At 54.0% G+C, this 6,072-nt stretch overlaps 1 long non-coding RNA gene across 1 annotated transcript; it reads left to right on the forward strand.

The window, feature by feature from the left end:
• The first annotated feature begins 2,643 nt into the window (after window positions 1–2,643).
• LOC311595254 lies at window positions 2,644–4,769 on the forward strand. The gene is made up of 3 exons (XR_014778379.1): window positions 2,644–3,405; window positions 4,048–4,126; window positions 4,674–4,769. It is a non-coding gene; the product is annotated as an uncharacterized lncRNA (long non-coding RNA).
• Window positions 4,770–6,072: the final 1,303 nt, after the last annotated feature.

Here is a 6,072-nt window from a genome sequence, read left to right on the forward strand (position 1 = left end):
GAGAAGAGTCGTGGGGCTTATGGTGCATCCCACCTCCGCCCCTCTCATCATCAGCCAATGGCCTTTCAGGCCTCATGGGAGATGCCTAACCATGCCTCACCAAGTGCCCCCACCCCACTGCCTGGGAACAGTCTCCACCTGGAGCTAACCGAGAACAGGTCCCCAAGTCTGGAAACCTGGAAGTTTAAAAGAGCTAGCCGCTTACAAGTGGTGTGTCCCCAGAGGTGGGTGGGAGATACTGTGATCCTGAGTCAGCATGGTGCCTGATCACACCAGTTCTGCCAGCGTCACCTTGAGTGAGCAGGGCCCTGAGAAGACACCTGGGAAGTCTTAGTCCTTCATCAGACATCTGCTGGGGATGCCTTTGACTATCTCTCATCAGGACAAACCCCTTGTCCCCAACCTACAACTTCCACAGACTAAAATGATGACACAGAAGCAGGGGTTTATGGGGCCATGGGGGAAGAGTCCAGCAGGACACAGCTGAGCAGGGAGAAAAATCATGGAGGAGCAGCCTTCCACAGGATAGCACAGGCGCCAGCATATGACACCAGCAACCAAGTCCCCTCCCTCCCCACCACTAAAGTCCCAGGACAGTTAATTCCTACATCTTTTCCAAGGGTGGAATGGTGGCCACTGACCGGTTTGCGGGGAAGGAGTGCGCACTGGTGAGTGGCAGGGATTTCCAGGCAGAGCCTTTGGGAATGTCCTGACCCCAAATCACAAATAGAACAACACATTCCCCATTTCTACTCATAAATACTCGTGTTCATAAGGCTGAGCTGTATATAAAGGAGGATGAGAAGCTTAGCCACAGCGATGGGGAATCAGATTGGAGACAAGCTGCTTCCTAGTGAGAGACAGACAAAGGTGTCTACAGCAGGGCTGTTTGCAACCCACCATGCCCTCAGCTGGCCCCAGGCCCCATGGCTTCCTGCAGAGGTGGACTGGCATCCATAGCTTCTCAGAAGGGGGGACTCCATGCTCACCAACATTGACTCAGGCAGTTTTGTTTTCGCCTTGGCGTGGTGCAGAATCAAAGCACAATAAGATGTCCACTAGGACCCTTTGTTCACGGTGAATGGGCGAGACACTGAAAACCACACTTCACGTGGAGACGGGAGGCAAGAAGCCACCTCTTGCACCGGGCGCTCTGGAGCTCAGTGTAGAAACTCAACAGCTTCCTGTGCGGATGGACAGCCTCACATGGGAAACTACCAACTGTTGAAAACAATTGGCAAGGGGAACCTTGCAGACGTGAAACTGGCAAAACACATCCTCACGGGGCAGAGAGGGTGCAGTAAAAATAATTGACAAAACCCAGTTGAACCCAACAAGTCTACAAAAGCTCTTCAGAGAAGTAAGAATAATAAAGATTTTAAATCCTCCAAACATAGTGAAGTTGTTCAAGGCTGCTGAAATGGAAAAAAGCACTCTACTTAATCATGGGACAGGCAAGTGGCGGTGAAGCATTTGACTGTTTGGTTGCATATGGAAGAATAAAGGAAAAAGAAGCAAGACCTAAATTTAGTAAATTGTGTCTGCCATTCATTATTGCCATCAAAAAAGGATTGCTCACAGAGACCTCATGGCTGAAAATCTGTTACTAGATGCAGATAAGAACATTAAAATAGCAGGCTTTGGGTTTAGCACTGAATTTACTGCTGGCAGTAAACTAGACACGTTTTGTGGTAGTCCTCTACACGCAGTCCCCGGGCTCTTCCAGGGCAGGAAGTGTGACAGGCCGGAAGTCGATGTGTGGCGTCTCGGCGTCACTCTGTGCACCCTTGGCAGTGGGTCACTTCCCTTTGATGGGCAAAATCTGAAGGATCTGAGAGAGAGAGAGGAGAGTAGAGGACTCGGGATTGTTTGGCTGTTCGTCAACACTTGGAGAGACGCTCCTAGAGGGAGCTGCTGCAGGGAAGCTTCGAGGCTCAGGGCTCTGGCTGAGGCTCTGGGCCTCGGCCGCTGTTCCAGGTTCCAGCAGCCGCCTTGGTTGAATTGCGGTTTGCTGAGGTCCTGCTGACTACTCCGGGAGGCTTGTTCCTCGGAACTGAGATCCTTAAGGTTTCATTATTGTGTTCTTCACTCTCCTTTTCCTATTCTTTGGGTTAGTCGGGTTGTAAGTGAGGTACGCTCTGTTAGTGAGTCATAATAAAGTATAATTGTTAAGAAAATTGAGCCTACACCACAGTGATGGGGAATTGGCTGGAGGCAAGCTATTGTTTTTTTAGTGAGAGACAGACAAAGGTGTCTATAGCAGGGCTGTTTGCAACCCACCATGCCCTCAGTTGGCCCCAGGCCCCACGGATTCCTGCAGAGGTGGACTGGCATCTATGGCTTCTCAGAAGGGGGGACTCAATGTTCCCCAACATTGACTCCTAAGCCCCTCTCACCAGGGAGTACTCTCCCTCTGCACTCCCAACCCCCAGCCATCCTGGGTCACTTCTCCTAGCCTAAGATGGTGGCTTCTGCCAGGACATTACTCATCTAGGCCATATCCCAACAGCTCTCTGTGCCCTCCACACAGTTAGCTTAAGAACTCCAGGAAGCCCATCTATTCTAAACCGACTCTCCATCTTAAAGGGCCATGCCATCTCGTGCAGCCTCAGGGCTTTTTGTAAGGTTCAACACTCCTTACCAATATACCTATGATTCAGCTGGAACAATCTGTGGAGAACTGGAGAGTATTGCAGTTAATATATCTGTATGGCCTAGGAAGCCATCAGTTGATACTTCTCAGTGTGACCTAGGGACAAATAATCGACACAGTGAGACTGAACTGTAATTCAAAGCTGCAGGCACTGAGCTGGGCAAAATCTAAACTGCTAATAATCTACTAGTAAACTAAAACAAACTACTCTAATCCTCACAACCCGCTACATCCCAAGCACTTGCCAATCGCATCCTCCTCGGGCAGCTTCTCTCCACTGTCAAGGGTCAACTCCCGGCTCCTCCTCCTCTCCTGAATGCCCTGCCTTCTGCTTCCTGTCCTCCTGCCCAGCTGATTGGCAGGGTGACAGGACTCTGACACCACTGACCCAGGGATGCAGGAGTCCTTCATCTTCCTCCAGCACCAGCTCTTGTGTTCCTTTTTACTCAGAGAAGAAGTGGACCAGGAATCCTATATTAGTGACCCACCGGAGCTGGGCCTGACCATGCACCAGGACTCCCTGAGCAATGGGGACAACAGAAACGGCAGACAACAGCCCCTCCGCCACCTCCCAGTCCACTCCGAAAGCCATGGCAGCTCCCATAAGATAGGCATCGAGCCTGACTTCCAGCATAGAGACTGTGAGATGTCCGTGGATGAGCTCATGGGGACTGGGAGGCTCTGTGTGAAGAAGCCATCTGGGAGTCCCTGGAGCAGCTGCAGCGGCCAGGCCACATGGACTAACAGCAGAGGTGAGCTACAGGGCCAGGTAGCAAAGAGCCTGACCAGGCCAATGCTCTCTGGGCATAGGCTGGAACGGCCATTCAGGGCAGCAGGACATCTCATATGAAGCCACACAGGGCCAGGCAGATCTGTCACTAACACTGTCTGCAGCCACATTCTCACAGTCCTGTCCAGTAAGAAGCTGCTGGCCTTGGCCTCTGAAGCTGAGTCCAGACTCTATGGGCTGCAGTGCAGCAGTCAGCGCTGAGTATGAAATCACATGCGTGTGAGCCGCTGGCTGCTCCATGAGCCCAACATAGATGGGCACTGAGAGGTGCCATTCCCAGGCCTGCAGCAGGGGGGTGGGCACTGCTGACATGACCTGCAACCTCTGCCTCTCTAAGCCCTGACTGCAGCTCCTCTGGGGAGGAGATGATGCCACATGTCACATGCGCTCATCTGGGACTCTGCCCTCCTGTGCATGTGAAATCACAGACAAGTGCTGCCTCTCTGGCTGGCCTCATCTCAGACAGACCTGCGAGGAGGGGTATCTGACCCCTACTTCAGCTTACAGTGGGAAAGGTCACAGCAGTGAGTGTGAGCGGTGCTCCTGTCTTGGTCCTGCTTACTCTCCTCCTCCTCCTCCTCCTCCCTCTCTTCCTCCATTTCAGCAGCTCCCCAGAGCCCTTCGCAGGCATGTGCGTCACACTGATCAGGACATGGGGCCAGAGAACTGAGGTCACACCCCAGGTAAGGTCTTCATGAGACTCTCATGGCTCTGGCACCCTGGCCACCTAGATTTCTAAATTGGGTCCTCAGGGCCCTGGAGGTATGTCCAGGCTCTTTGAAATAGTGAGTTTGGAAGCAGCTCTCTGAGTCTCAGAGCCTAAGTGAGCAGACTTGCTGAGTGACACAGCAGGTCCAGGGCAGTGTGGCGCCCTCAAGTGGCGTATACGCAGAATACTGCTTCCACTTTTCATCTGCCTCCACCATGCAGGTTCTAAAGGGCTCCTTAGGGACCTAAGGCCTTCAGTTCCCACCATCATAAGGCGCCAGAGAGACTCATGCCGCGGCCCTGTGAAAGCTACTTAGAGGACAGTGTGGGCTCCATGTTCCTGGACAGGCATGCAGGCTCCTGTCAGGCATGCCCTGAGCACAGAGAACTCAGAGTATGGCTGACCAGAGTCCAGCACACAACATACCCCACGCATAGCTCTCCTACCTCCAGGATGGCTCAGGGCCCTGCAGGCAGTACCAAGGTCTGTAAGTGTAAGTTTGAGCACATTGCTCTGTGCAGGTTAACTCAGCTGATGGGACCCACACAGTCTGTGGACAAGTGTGCTCCAGTGAATGGTGACTCTCCTTGGAATCTCAGGTGCTTCCAGGGCTGGTGTGTGGTGATCACATCCAGAGCCATTCCTGAAAGACACAAGGTAAAGGGGCTTCAAGTTCAGAAAGGCAGCAATGGGGGAGAGAATCCTGGGCTGGCCCGCACCCCTGGGGCCAGTATGGACTCCAAAGGGGTCCTACACCATGGCATGGAGGCTCCCAAGAACTCGTAGAATGCATCAGAGCAACACAAGAGCCTACAGCGCAGCCTGGGGGGCCATCAAGGTATCTGAGATGATCAGGGAAGCTAATACCGGGTGCAATGTGGAGCTGTTGTGTGCTGGGATGGTCAGAGGAGACAGGCCGAGGCTAGCCTAGAGGAGACAGGCCGAGGCTAGCCTAGAGGAGGCAGGACGAGGCTAGCCTAGAGGAGGCAGGCCAAGGCTAGCCTAGAGGAGACAGGACGAGACTAGCCTAGAGGAGACAGGACGAGGCTAGCCTAGAGGAGACAGGCCGAGGCTAGCCTAGAGGAGACAGGCCGAGGCTAGCCTAGAGGAGACAGGACAAGGCTAGCCTAGAGGAGGCAGGACGAGGCTAGCCTAGAGGAGGCAGGCCCAGGCTAGCCTAGAGGAGACAAGCCAAGGCTAGCCTAGAGGAGACAGGCCGAGGCTAGCCTAGAGGAGACAGGACGAGGCTAGCCTAGAGGAGACAGGCCAAGGCTAGCCTAGAGGAGACAGGCCCAGGCTAGCCTAGAGGAGACAGGCCCAGGCTAGCCTAGAGGAGACAGGACGAGGCTAGCCTAGAGGAGACAGGCCAAGGCTAGCCTAGAGGAGACAGGCCAAGGCTAGTCTAGAGGAGACAGGACGAGGCTAGCCTAGAGGAGACAGGATGAGGCTAGCGTAGAGGAGACAGGCCCAGGCTAGCCTAGAGGAGACAGGACGAGGCTAGCCTAGAGGAGACAGACCAAGGCTAGCCTAGAGGAGACAGGCCAAGGCTCCACACAGGGCTGAGTGTGCTGCATAGCATGGCTAGGTGTTCTTATGAAGAGCAGACAGGCCTAGCACCCTCACATTACATCCTCCTCTGGGCCTGATATGCCGTCTGCCTCCCCACCAGAGCATGGCTGCTGGCCTGGCTGCTTTTCATTATGTTTGGGTCTAGAGCAGTGAGAGCCCAGCTGGGTCCTCCAGTCCCCAGGGAGCAGGCTGGGGCCTCTAGCTCAGTTGCCCCTTGCTAGTCCCCTTGGCCCAGGGAATGTGGTTTTCAAAACTCCTGGGAGCAGCAGAGGCCAGTTCAGCTCATGCTTAGTGTGTGTGTGCAGCAGCTGGGACTGCACGGAGGTCAGGACCTGGCTCCTGTGTCTTCAC

This window comes from Acomys minous (assembly GCF_964271855.1).
Source record: "Acomys minous genome assembly, chromosome: 3".
Classification (NCBI taxonomy): domain Eukaryota; kingdom Metazoa; phylum Chordata; class Mammalia; order Rodentia; family Muridae; genus Acomys; species Acomys minous.